At 37.0% G+C, this 14,243-nt stretch overlaps 1 long non-coding RNA gene across 1 annotated transcript in view; it reads left to right on the top strand.

The window, feature by feature from the left end:
• Positions 1–4,438: 4,438 nt before the first annotated feature.
• The window catches only part of LOC127557955 (uncharacterized), a 29,411-nt gene continuing 19,606 nt past the window's right edge, over positions 4,439–14,243 (top strand). The window contains exon 1 of the long non-coding RNA XR_007952677.1: positions 4,439–4,511. This is a non-coding gene — a long non-coding RNA (uncharacterized LOC127557955). The remainder of the gene's footprint in view (positions 4,512–14,243) is intronic.

Genomic DNA, 14,243 nt, shown 5'->3' with positions numbered 1-14,243 from the left:
TGCAGCATCTTGTATCTCTCAGTAGCCCAGTTATTATTATGGTACATGCTTGTTTTTCTCCAAAGATTTCTCCAATGTGGTTACTCTTTGATATCTTTTCTTATGATTTGAAAGTTGGAATTATAGGAAATATAATGAGTAGGCTAGTTAAGAGAAGCTTTTTTGGGGGGGAATTAAGTGGAGTCAATGATTGATCAACAAGTATTTATTATTTACTATATACCAGTATATATATGTATATGCATACATATATATACATACATATATATATATACATATATATATACATATATATATATATATAATATAACTCAAACACTAGCTGTATAACCCTGGGCAAGTCACTTTACTCTGTTTGCTTCAGTTTTCTCTAAAATGAGCTGGAGAAGGAAATGGCAGACTACTTCAATATCTTTGCCAGGAAAATCCCAAATGTACTCACAAATAATGGGATATGACTTAAATGACTGAAAAATGACAAATATACATATATCTGTGGGTATAAAAATACATAAAATACAAATAATGTATGTGTATGTATACATATTTATGTGTGTGTTTTGTACTTGATTCTGTTTAATTTAATTTTTAATTATTCATATTGTTCTGTGTTCATATGTGTGTATTTTGGTACTTGATTCTGTTTAATTTAATTTTTAATTATTCATATTGTTCTGTATTGTTCCAAATGGACAATTAATATTCTTCCAAATCAACAATGAGGGAGGGAACCATAGCATATATTTCTCTTATACCTCTCAAAGTATCTTAATGTATGTGTATGTATACATATTTATGTGTGTGTGTGTGTGTATATATATATATATATATATATATATATATATATATGGAACTTAAATTGAACAAATACAAGTACACACAAAGTCATTAATACAAGGTAGTTTAGCATTTTGAGGGATCAGAAAAAGCTCCATGTAAAAGATGTCCTTTGAGCTATATCTTAAAGGATATGAGGAACTCTGTGAGATAGAAGGTTAATCCTGACTCTGTGGGTACAATTCCAGGACAATCCATGTTTTTACAAAATAATACTCATAGAATATTAGAGTACAAAACAATGTTGTAGAGCACCTAATCCACAAAACACATCCCTAAAAAAGAACTCACTATGACATATTACAAATAGTCATTTAGTTGTTTTTTTTTTTTTTTTTAAATGACCTCTGGTAAAGAGGAACCCACTATCTCCTGAAGCAGCCATTCTACTTTTTAAGAGGTCTATTAGGAAGGTTTTTGTGACATCAAACCTAAATTGACCTCATTACATCATCCCTTCCTTCTCCCCCTTCCTTCCCAATAACTAGTTCCACCCTCTTGATCAATCTGTTTGTCCTGATTTGTCCCATACTAATTCCTTTATTCATTTGCCAGTTTTTCAAGTATTTGATGATGGTCATGTCTTCTCCAATACATCTCTCACCCAAATATCCCTCATTTCAACAAATTTCACAGACTAGAAGCACTTGGATACCCATAGTTGTCCTCTTCAAGGGTTGCTCTGGCTTATCAGTTTCTTTACCAAAATGTGGCACTCAGAAGTGAACAGAATGTTATCTAGATATGGTCTGACTGAGGCACATTACAGAGTGACCACTACCTTTCTATACCTGATAACTTCAATCCACAATGAGTTCTCTCTCCTTTCAAACCATTCAGGAGGGCTTACTTATGTATCCTGTATTTTGGTACTTGATTCTGTTTAATTTAATTTTTAATTATTCATATTGTTCTGTATTGTTCCAAATGGACAATTAATATTCTTCCAAATCAACAATGAGGGAGGGAACCATAGCATATATTTCTCTTATACCTCTCAAAGTATCTCTAATTTGATAGATTAGGAAACTGAGACTCATAGTGGTTATATGATTTACTCATGGCCATTTAGGTAGGAAGTATCAGAGGCAAAATTTGAATTCAAGTATCCTACATGTCATACTTTATTCATTATATCTTAATGTCTCTAAAATTACTCAGTATATATTTGTGAATTGTCTCAAAAGAAGAAAAGAAAGAGGAGGTTTAAAACAACTAATGATATAGGGAAAAGACAATTAGACATGGAATCAGAATTTGAGTCCTGGTCTTGCTATCGATAAGTGATATGACTATGGAAAAATCACTTCTGTATGAGCTAGTTGAGCTAAGTTAAAAGTTCTTTCCAGTTCAAAATCCCCTCATCCTCAGGTTTCAAGTTCCTCTGAATTGAGCATCAAATCTTGCTTCATCAACAGCTTTCAATGGCTCAGCAAAGCTTTCTGCTAAAGGAAGGAAACCAGAGGAGGAAAGGAGTGGTTGCTATAGATTGAGGTGGTCATAATAGTCTTTCTAGAGGAGATGAGCCCTAAGTTGTCTTCTGAGAGAGAGAGAAGAGAGTTTTATAGCTCACAGGTTCACTGTGAGTCAGCAGTGTGATATAGCAGTCAACTAAACTAATGTGCTCCTGAACTGCATTGGGGATAGGAGGGGAAAAAGAGGGGAGGGGAGTTCACTTCCAGGAATAGAGAATCCTGAGAATAGGAATGATGGTTCTGCTCTACTCTGCCCTCCTCAGGCCTCCTCAGGAATATTGTCTTCAGTTCTGAGTACTATTGATAATGCAACAAAGTGCTGAAGATAAAATGTTCTACTCACCTCCTGCCAGAAAGGTGATGGACTTAAAAATACAGAATAACACTTACATTTTTGGCCACAGCCAATGTGGAAATTTGTTTTGCAGGACTATGTTTATTTGTTACCAGAATTTTATTTTTCTCTTATTTTACAAAATTGTTCTGTGAAGGGGTTGTAATAGGACAGAGAGATAATAAATGCTTATATGAATAAACATATAATCCAGCAAGTAAAAAATATGAATCAAATAAATGAAAATATATAAGTGAATGAACAAAACATAAAAACCCAAGCAAATGAGTGAATGCATAAACTAATAAATAAATGGTTAAACAAACAAACCAATAAATGAGTAACTGAATGAACAAATGGAAGGAAAAATGTCTAAAGTTGACAACCACCATGGTAATGGAATTTGAGCATATTATTTAAGGATGAATTGAAAGAACTGGGGATGTTTAATTTGAAGTAAAAAAGATAGTCACTTTGGAGATGGGGATGGGAGGGATGGAAGATGGGGATGGGAAATAGGGGAGGGGAAGGGCACAATAAATACCTTCTCATCTTTGTGGCGGACAGGTTAGGTACGACCCATTTGACCCCAGAGGGTAGAATCATGAGCAATGAATGAAAATTTAAAAGAGGACAATTATGGCTTGATATAAGGAAAAACTTCCTAATAATCAGGGATGTCCAAAATTGGAATGGGCTGCTTTGAGAGAAGCTAGCTTCTCCCATCTTGAGGATCTTCAAGCTGAGACTAGATGACCATTTTTATAATGGAGATTTCTTTCATGAAGGGATTGGGTCAGAAGGTTAAGTTAATCTCTTCCAGCTCTCAAATTCTTTTTTTTTTTTTAAATAACTTTTTATCGACAGAACCCATGCCAGGTTAATTTTTTACAACATTATCCCTTGCACTCATTTCTGTTCCGATTTTTCCCCTCCCTCCCTCCACCCCCTCCCCCAGATGGCAAGCAGTCTTTTACATGTTAAATAGGCTACCGTATATCCTAGATATAATATATGTGGGCAGAACCGAACAGTTCTCTTGTTGCACAGGGAGAATTGGATTCAGAAGCTATAAATAACCCGGGAAGAAAAACAAAAATGCAAGCAGTTTATATTCATTTCCCAGTGTTCTTTCTTTGGATGTAGCTGCTTCTGTCTATCCTTGATCAATTGAAACTGAATTAGCTCTGTTTATTGAAGAGATCCACTTCCATCAGAATACATCCTCAAACAGTATCGTTTTTGAGGTATATAATGATCTCCTGGTTCTGCTCATTTCACTTAGTATCAGTTCATGTAAGTCTCGCCAGTCCTCTGTGTATTCATCCTGCTGGTCATTTCTTACAGAACAATAATATTCCATAATTTACTCAATCATTCTCCAATTGATGGGCATCCATTCATTTTCCAGCTTCTAACCACTACAAACAGGGCTGCCACATTTTGGCAATACAGGTCCCTTTCCCTTCTTTAGTATCTCTTTGGGGTATCCAGAATGGCTGGATGTATTCACAATTCCACCAACAATGTATCAGTGTCCCTGTTTTCCCACATCCCCTCCAACATTCCGCATTATCTTTCCCTGTCATTCTAGCCAATCTGACAGGAGTGTAGTGGTATCTCAGAGTTGTCTTAATTTGCATTTCTCTGATTAATAATGATTTGGAGCATATTTTCGTATGGCTATACATAGTTTTAATTTCTTCGTCTGAGAATTGTCTGTTCATATCCTTTGACCATTTATCAATTGGAGAATGCCATCTCTCAAATTCTAGAATTCTGTGAATGTAAGGTTTAGAAAGGCAGAGAATGGTGGAGAAGATGGATATTCTAGATTTGGGGATAAACTTGACCAATACATGGAGGTAAGGACAAAGCTAACTTTGAAAGGGGACAGTGAAGGATGGAAAAATGCTTTTATAATAAGAAATATTTTCTTACTAATCACCCATTTCATTATGTCACAATTGTTTAGTAGTCAAAGGGGGCTTTTTATATAGTTATTTCTGGACAGGATAGTACTTCTTGCCCCAACTTACCCTGGAATTATGGGTTTATTATTTACTCTTTCCCATGTACCTATTAAGTCAATTCCTCTCTATCTTTTCTCATTATGACCTAGACATACCAAGCCAATATAGGATTACATACAAGTAGCTCCTGTAGAGATCAGAGGAAGCACAAAAAAGCCTATCACTTGCCAGTTTTTTTAAAGTTATTTTTGGGTGTGTGAGAACAAAGTTTTGATTTAGGACCCAGAATTTAAACTTTGGAAGCAAGACATGATGAAGAATAAGGGAAGTTATAAGTTCCACCTCTTTTAGGAAGTCTTCTTTGATCTTCCTCTCATATAGATGTATATTATTGTTACTGTTTTTTGAGGGGAGTTTGAGGCAAGAATAATTAAGTCCTGTAATTGCATGACAGTGGGAAATTCACTGGTATGTATGTATAATTGGTCTGTACCTTGTAAACTTAGGGATTGCTGAAGAAGGTCTAACAAGCATCACTGATTTTGATCCATCATTTGAGCCACCATGTTGTTTTTTTTTTTTTTAAATTTCATGGCCAACCATCTATCAACAATGTCTCTTCCATCTATGTATGGTACTTATGTACCATATATACTATGTATGGTACTTATGTACCATACATACTATGTATGGTACTTATGTACTTATATGTGTAGTTTTAAGTTATTTTTGTCATATCTTACTCTTCATGACTCTATGGAGGTTTTCTTGGCAAAGATATTGAAATAGTTTGTCATTTCCTTTTCCAGATCATAGTAGAAACCAGGGCAAAGTGACTTGTCCAAGGTTACACAGTTAGTAAGTGTTTGAGGATAGATTTGAACTTCAAATCCAATACTCTATCTACTGTGTCACCTAGCTGCCCAGTTTTAAGTTATTAAAACTTGAAATAACATAACCCTTTTGAGACTTTAATTAACTTTACACACACACACACACACACACACACACACACACATATATATATATCTATATTTGTCTACTCTTATATGTATTATCTCCCCACATATTGCAAACACTTTAATGATAGAGACAATATTTTATATTTCTTTACAATCCATATATGGTCTAGCATAATGTAAGGACATTAAGCACAGAATACCACTTGGGCCACAGAGACTGGGGTGTCTGGGAAAAGGGAAAAAGTATTAGTGTAGAGGGAGTTCTCTACTATATTACAAACCACTCATGAAGGTAGGGATTTTGTATCCCAAGACCCAGCACAGTGATTTGTACAGAGTGGCCATTTAAATGTTCTTCAAACAAAATTAGATTGGACTGGCCTTAATATACCTCTTTTCAACCATGACAACTGGCTTCACTAAAAGGAAGACCTTATGGAAAGGGGACTCAAAATGGAACCTGAGGACGAGAGAAGTGGACCTTATGAAAAGGAGACTCAAGATGGAACCTGAGGAGAAGAGAAGTGGACCTTATGAAAAGGAGACTCAAGATGGAACCTGAGGAGAAGAGAAGTGGACCTTATGGAAAGCTTACTCAAGATAGAACCTGAGGAGAAGAGAAGTGGACCTTATGGAAAGGGAACTCAAGATGGAACCTGAGGAGAAGAGAAGTGGACCTTATGAAAAGGAGACTCAAGATGGAACCTGAGGAGAAGAGAAGTGGACCTTATGGAAAGGGGACTCAAAATAGAACCTGAGAAGAGAAGTGGACCTTATGAAAAGGAGACTCAAGATGGAACCTGAAGAGAAGAGAAGTGGACCTTATGAAAAGGAGACTCAAGATGGAACCTGAGGAGAAGAGAAGTGGACCTTATGGAAAGGGGACTCAAGATGGAACCTGAGGAGAAGAGAAGTGGACCTTATGAAAAGGAGACTCAAGATGGAACCTGAGGAGAAGAAAAGTGGACCTTATGGAAAGGAGACTCAAGATGGAACCTGAGGAGAAGAGAAGTGGACCTTATGGAAAGGAGACTCAAGATGGAACCTGAGGAGAAGAAAAGTGGACCTTATGGAAAGGAGACTCAAGATGGAACCTGAGGAGAAGAGAAGTGGACCTTATGGAAAGGGGACTCAAAATGGAACCTGAGGAGAAGAGAAGTGGACCTTATGAAAAGGAGACTCAAGATGGAACCTGAGGAGAAGAGAAGTGGACCTTATGAAAAGGAGACTCAAGATGGAACCTGAGGAGAAGAGAAGTGGACCTTATGGAAAGCTGACTCAAGATGGAACCTGAGGAGAAGAGAAGTGGACATGGAACCTGAGGAGAAGAGAAGTAGACCTTATAGAAAAGGAATTTGAGATGGAACTTGAGAAGTGGACCTTATGGAAAGGGGACCCAAGATGAAACCTGATGAAAAGAGAAGTAATCAATATCTATCTCTATAGATAACTATAGAGATAGATATAGCTAGTCATAGAATGAGCTAAGTTCATATCCCAGCAATGTCATTTCCTAATTAGGTAATCTTAGACAAGACATTTTTGTTTCCTTGGGACTCAGTTTCCTTACCTATAATAAAAGTACTTGGACTAACTGGTTGAAAAGATCCATTCCCAGGGGCAGCTAAATGGCTCAGTGGATAGAGAACTAGCCCTGAAGTTCGGAGGACCTGAGTTCAAATCTGGTCTCAGACACTTAACACTTCCTAGCTGTGTGACTCTGGGCAAGTCACTTGATCCCAATTGCCTCAGAAAAAAGAAAAGAAAAGAAAAGACCGATTTCCAATGTAAATCTGACCACGTATGATTGTGCTATATCCCACTGAGTGAATTGGTTCAGGTACCATGGTGCCTAGTCCTTCTCCATGATGGGCTTTTTCTTATGTTGTTAAGGAAGAACAGTTGCTATGGCCCTTTATGACCTTTATAAAGGCAGCTGAAAAGAGCATAGATTGGGTGCTTGGAGTACGAAGAAATGCCAGTTACCTGTGCTGTGGCTTCCTATGCTAAGAACATTAGAGAAGGATGATCTGGCCCTTTAAAGTCACTTCTTAAATGGAAAAGCCAGCCCTGATGGTGCAATCTACTCAATCCACCAGGCTGTACTGCCTGGATTACTGCAACGTTCTGGAATGTCCTCTGGTGTGATTTCTTATTTAGTAATTAACATATGGGCTTGATTTATCCAGTCAGGAAGGGAGATGAGCAGGGTAAAAACCAAAGAAAACAACCATAATAAATTAGGGAAAGCACCCCTAAGTTGACCACCCTGATTTGGTAATAAACACTAGTCTTTTATATTAGAGTCTGTTTTGTGTCAGAATTTAGAGTTAGATGAGACCTTTGAAATCATCTAGTCTAACTCTTTCATTATGTAGTTGAAGAAATTGAGGTCTAGAAGAAAGAAATAATTTTCTCAAGTTTACCCAGTTAACAAATAATCTAGCCAGAATTCAAACCCACAACCTCTGATGCCAAAACCCACTGCTTTTCCTAGTACATAGAATTGTTAATGAGATAGAAAGCACTTAGTGAACTCCAAAATCTTAAACAAATTCACTTTTAGATATCAGTAAGGCTTCCTGGTCTGCTTTATAGAGACTTGGCTTTAATAATAAAAAATAGCTGACGTTTGTACAGCTCTTATCCTGCTTATTTATACTGTTTCTGTTACATATGTCCTATATATTGTTGTTTAGTCATTTTCTAGTCCTGTTCAGCTCTTTGTGGATCCATTTGGAGTTTTCTTGACAAAGATACTGCAGTGGCTTGCCATTTTCTTTTCCAGCTCATTTTAAAGATGAGAAAATTGAGGCAAATAGAGTATAATGACTTGCTCAGGATCATTCAATTAGTGTCTGAGGTTGAATTTGAACTCAGGAAGATATCTTTTTTTTTTTTTTTTTTGCACAATTCTTCTAAATATATTTCCATAATTGTGCTGCACAAGAAAAATCAGATAAAAAAGGGAAAAAATGAGAAAGAAAACAAAATGCAAGAAAACAACAACAAAAAAGTGAAAATATCATGTTGTGAACCACACTCAGTCCTCCCTCTGGGTGCAAATAGTTCTCTCTATCACATGAGCATTGGAACTGGCCTGAATCACCTTGATGGTGAAATGAACCATGTCCATCAGAACTGATCAAGATGATCTTTGACTCTCTCCATCCTGCCACCCAGCAGCTCCATCCTTACTTTATAGAAGAATAAACCAAGTCTAGGAGAAGTTAAGGGATGTTTTCAGGGCCATATAGTTAGGACACCTCCAAATCAGGATTTGAGGAGTCCTGCCTTCCTGATCCGAGGTAAAGTTCTATAACTACAACACCAAGTACTCATTATTATTACATGGAGGAAGCAGGTTGGATTTTCTGCTTATTCTTGGGAGCAAGCTGCTTGTATATCACCTTAAATAAGAAAATGGCAGCCCTTGATTGTGCTTCCTTCCCTTTCCAGCTCCCCCTTCTCATTCTTCCCTTATCCTCAAGGAATTCCCACTGTTTCTACACTTCCTTGTATCATATCTACTTTGAAGACTGAAGTCAAACATTTCCTCTTCCTGGATGCCTTCCCTATGTGGCAAGGGTTAGATTGGAGCATACAAGAGCCAAGCTGAGCTGCTCTGTTCACTTTCACATGTATACTTAGTCCTGAAGAACTTTAGAAGGAGTGCCTTGGTCCTTGAGATGGTAGGAGAGTGGGGAGCTGGCTCTTGAGTTGGAGAAGCATTCCACTAGGAAGGCTTTGGAAGCAAAATCTTTTCTCTCCTCTCTGATGCACTTTTTCTTCCTGACTGCCAAGTATGGGGACTCCACAAGGCTTAGACATCCCCTGGGGCAGAAGGTTTCTTTTCCTCCCCCAGCTACGGCAGCTGCTCACACATGGCATTAGAGATGTGCTATGGAGAGGAGCCTGAGCTTGGATATTACCTCTTCTGATTTGGGTTTATTTCCCTGAGCCAATTGGCTCATCTCAAACGACACCCATAGTTTCTCTATCTTGAAACCTCTCAGGTCCATCCCCAGCTCTCCAGAACATTCTCCTGGGGCTTCCTCCAGGCAAGGTTGAAGATGATTACAATAGCACCCTCCCCAACCTCTCCATCAGAGGTTGTGGTTTTTCCTTCATTTGCTCAAACTTGGGTTGTTGCCACTTAAGCAACAGGGAAGCAAGAAATCCTTTGCTTCCCTTCCAAAGGAGGTAATTAATGAATCGCTGCCTATCACTGCTGGCCCACACTGCCTGCCACTTTGCTCTACTTCAGTGCTCTTTAATTTGGGATTAGCTCCTTCCTATCTCTGCTGAGAATGGGGCACGCTGCAGGAAAGGTCTCTCATATTATATCAGGTCATGGCGATGGGCCAGGAACCTCCAACCAGTATCTCAGGCCATAATTTGCCTTCTTCGTGCTGAGATTTTGTTTGTCTGCTATTCTTTGGTTTGGATAGATGGCAAATGCTATTGGATAAAGATGAATCATGGCTACCATCATTGAGATGGAGATGGGTCATGCAAGCCAAACCAGAGGTCTCTCAGTATTGTGGGAAATGTGGCCTTCCCTTTTGGGTCCCTGATAAAACCTCAAAAGATTATTAACCATTCAAGCAATAAGCATCTATTATGTACCTTCTATAGACTAGGATCTGTGGTAGCTAGGATGGAGATTACCAAAAAAGGAAACAATTTGTTCTCTCAAGGAGCTTACATTTCAAACCATCAAGATAATTAGATCTCAATTTATCAGGAATTGGAAAACAAATGATTAGAATATTGCATTAACTAAAAAAAAATTCTTCCCAACCTAGTTTTATAGGAAGAGTCAAATTCGAAGCTGGTATCAATGGGGTTTTATTGTGGTTTTAAAATTCTAATTTAAAAAATCCAAATTTTTTGTGGTCTTGGGACATATTCAACCCCAAGTCTTCCATACTTTCTACATCTCCAGCCATAGTCCTAGTATAGCACTCTTTCATGTTTTTTTTTTTTTTTATGTCAAGGATCTCTTTGACTGTAGGGTAAGGTCTATAGTCCCCTTCTGAGAATAATTTTTTTAAATGCACAAAATTAAATGCATAGGATTACCACAGAAATCAATGATATTGAAATACAGTTATAAAAAAGTTCACAGATCAAATCAAGAACTTGTTCTTGACTATCCTTCCAAAAAAGGAAGTGACAAGATCATTTTAGGTCTTTCTTTTTGTTCCCCTGAACCTGTCTAAATCATCTGGAAATGAAAGCCTGGACAACCAATCATAACCTAATGATGACTCATCAAAGGAAGATTAATCCTGTTTACTTCCTAAGGAAGGGAAGCCAATGCATGCATTTTGGAAACTGTAACAACAACAAAGATGAGGAAACCAAAGGGTTTCCTTGTTTCATTTTTACTTCCCCCCCAAACATTCGAGTAAACGCAAATTGTCTTTTCAGAATACAACAATAAGGACTACCAGCACACCTGGATATTGCTCAAGGTTTCGGGAGGGGTAGAACAGGTTTGTCTTAGGATCACATAGAAAGATGATAGTGAATATCTCAGCAAGACTCACAGAGAGAAGAATCATATATTTGCAGCTAAAAACGATCACAGAAGTTAACTAGTCCAAAGTCTTCATGTTATACATGAGGAACTTGAAGCCAAAAATCAGTGAAGTAGAGAGAGGATTCAAGTCTTGGTCCTCTGAGTTCAAAACTTAGGTTCTTTCCAATGGGCCATGATGGTGTTCAAAAGCATTAGACTTGGCCCTTCTCCTGGCTCATCTTAGACAAATTACTTAAAACTCTCTGAGGATCCACATTCATGTCTGTAAAATAGGAATATAACAATTAACTTATTCCTATTGGTTTGTGAAGATCAAACATGTATGTGAAAACATTTGAAAAACTATAATGCTATACAAATGTAAAGTAGCATTATTTATGAATAAATTAGTTCTCAGTAATAAGGTGGAGTACTTGAGTAGTTAGAGAAATTGTGAGACATGATGGTAATATTGAGAGAGCAAGATATAATGGAAAGAACAAGCAAACTAGGAGTTTGATTGTAATTCTGCCTCTGCCATTTTCAAATAGAATGATCTGTAAATCATTTCTCCCCTGCCTCAATTTCCTCACCTACAAAATTATAACTTAAAAACTTTAAATGTTTTCTATGAATCTTTTTTAAAATTCAAGGAAGAATAACAATGCAGTTGGAAAAGAGAAGCTTGGATTAGAGGAAAGGGACTAACTCTCACCCCACCTACCCAGTTCCAATTCAGACACCTGTCTTGTGGCCCAATCTGTCAAGTGCTTACTCCAATCTAGGGAAGCAATAAACTAATGCCATAAATTAACCTTATCCCTTTCAAGTTTCAGATGTGATTTAACTGTCCCAGAAGAAAAGGAGCCCAGGATCTTATTTTTAAAGTAATGTGCCTGCACAGCATTAATTACTCAAGAGATGTATTATTGTTGTTGTTATTCTAATTAGTTTCTTTATGGATATCAATCAGTATTATTAGCTTGGTTATGGAGCAGATTTATTTTTTACATTCTTGGGCAACTTTAGGGACTGATCATTTTATTTTATTAATTTCTCTTGGGTTGGTCTGTGGAACTGGGTTGGATTGGATGTCAAGAGGAGGAGTCAGTGAATAAGACAATATTTAGATTCATTATTTAGACCTGGAAGGCATAGAATATGAGAGTCAGACTCTTCACATTTTTTGCCTTTCTAAGTCTGTGAGTGGTAGGGTGTCAAGAGCCCTGGTTAGGAGAGGAAAAAACTAGGGATTCTGTTCTTAAATCTTTTCCTCAATATCTGTATGACTTTTAGTAAATCACTTCATTTTTCTCATATATACAATAAAGAGTTGTGGTTTGATGATCTCTAAATTTGTATTCATTGCACTAACATTTTGTGATTCCACAACACATCTCTCTGCCGCTTTAGAACAGAGATCACTGAAACAAGCGTGGGAACTGGAGTTAATTTTTCCATTATCTATTTAGGAAAGGGCTGGCTAACAAAAGGAAAAATAAAATCTGTCAGTCACCAAATAATTCCTTAGGGCCTATATTTTGTTCAAAGACGTGTGATAAGTATTTAGTATTAGACATTAGCACTGTCTTCACAGAGTTTATTATGTAATCAGAGATATATTTCGATATATCTCTGATTTCTTTATCATGAATACTTTCTCCATCTATGCATCCATTCTCTGGACCTTACAATCTTGCATGATTCTTTTCTTTGTCTTTTCATAGATCCTCCATATTGATCCACTGGACATGCTGAAGGCCTTTCTCTCATATTTTGAATGCCACTTGGACTGTCTCCCTATATTGTCCCTATCTCCATACATGACTGAACCAATTCACCTTCTTGTCAATCATGTTTTAAAATGTCTTTTATGATATTTATCCAAGTTATCACCAGTAACATGTTGCAGCCTATCATGACTGTCATGCATATTTGTGTTGCCCTTTGAATTATTTATAATATTTATTCTTCTAAGATTAGAGCTTTTTACAATTATAGCCTTATAGTATTACTAAAACATTGGGCTTTTGGAACATTTAGGATCCTAGAAAGAACCGCGCAATTTTCCAAATGATTCCTTCCCACTCAATTCTAAACCTAACACTGTCCATATGGTTATAGATAGATAGATATAGATAAAATAGAATAGATAGATAGAAATACACACACAGATAGATGGATATATACACATTTTTCTTTCCTTTCTCTCAATCTTTCTCTTCTTCTTTCCTTCCTTCCTTTCTTCCTTCCTTTCCTTTTTCCTTTCCTTCCTTCCTTCCTTTCTTTCTTCCTTCCTTCCTTCCTTCCTTCCTTCCTTCCTTCCTTCTTTCCTTCTTTTCTTCCTTCCTTCCTTCCTTCCTTCCTTCCTTCCTTCTTTCCTTCTTTTCTTCCTTCCTTCCTTCCTTCCTTCCTTCCTTCCTTCCTTCCTTCCTTCCTTCCTTCCTTCCTTCCTTCCTTCCTTCCTTCCTTCCTTCTTTCCTTCCTCCCTTGATATAAGAAACTCTTAGAAAGGAAACTCTCTGCAATGATTCAGATTGATAACTCTTCTGTAACTTATAGTATTAGATATTAATATATTCATATAATATATAATATATGCATGTATACATATATTATTATATATATTATATTATTATAGTATAAACTAAAGACATTCAGAGATATAACAGAGTTGGCCTTAGCGTCAGGAAGATCAGAGTTCAAATTGCTTCTCTAATACATTTTGGCTATACAAAAGACATTTTCTTCTTCTTCACTTTGCTACAATAAGTGATATGGTATAAAAAGTGTGTGGTGTAGTATATCTGGTTTAGGTGCAAGTCAAAAGATAGCAAAGAGAACCTAGGAATTGGAATTAGACCTGTGATTTCTTTGATATACGGAATTCTTGGGTGGGGAAACTTCCCCTCCTGATATGCCAGGAGGATTATGGTAAATTCAGCCTCTGACACATCCTGGCAGGCCACTTCACCTCTCAATACCCTAGACAGCTCTTTAAGACTTCAAATTGCATAAAAGTGGCCACCTACATTGGAAGAGGGAGTTTCCTCATCTCAGAATTCCCTATCCCAAAGAAACCTCACATTCATTTCCCATACACAAATCTGTGTATGTGTCTATAACTTCTTAGTT

Source organism: Antechinus flavipes, chromosome 3, assembly GCF_016432865.1.
Source record: "Antechinus flavipes isolate AdamAnt ecotype Samford, QLD, Australia chromosome 3, AdamAnt_v2, whole genome shotgun sequence".
Lineage (NCBI taxonomy): Eukaryota > Metazoa > Chordata > Mammalia > Dasyuromorphia > Dasyuridae > Antechinus > Antechinus flavipes.
This window is presented reverse-complemented; position numbering and strand designations above follow the sequence as displayed.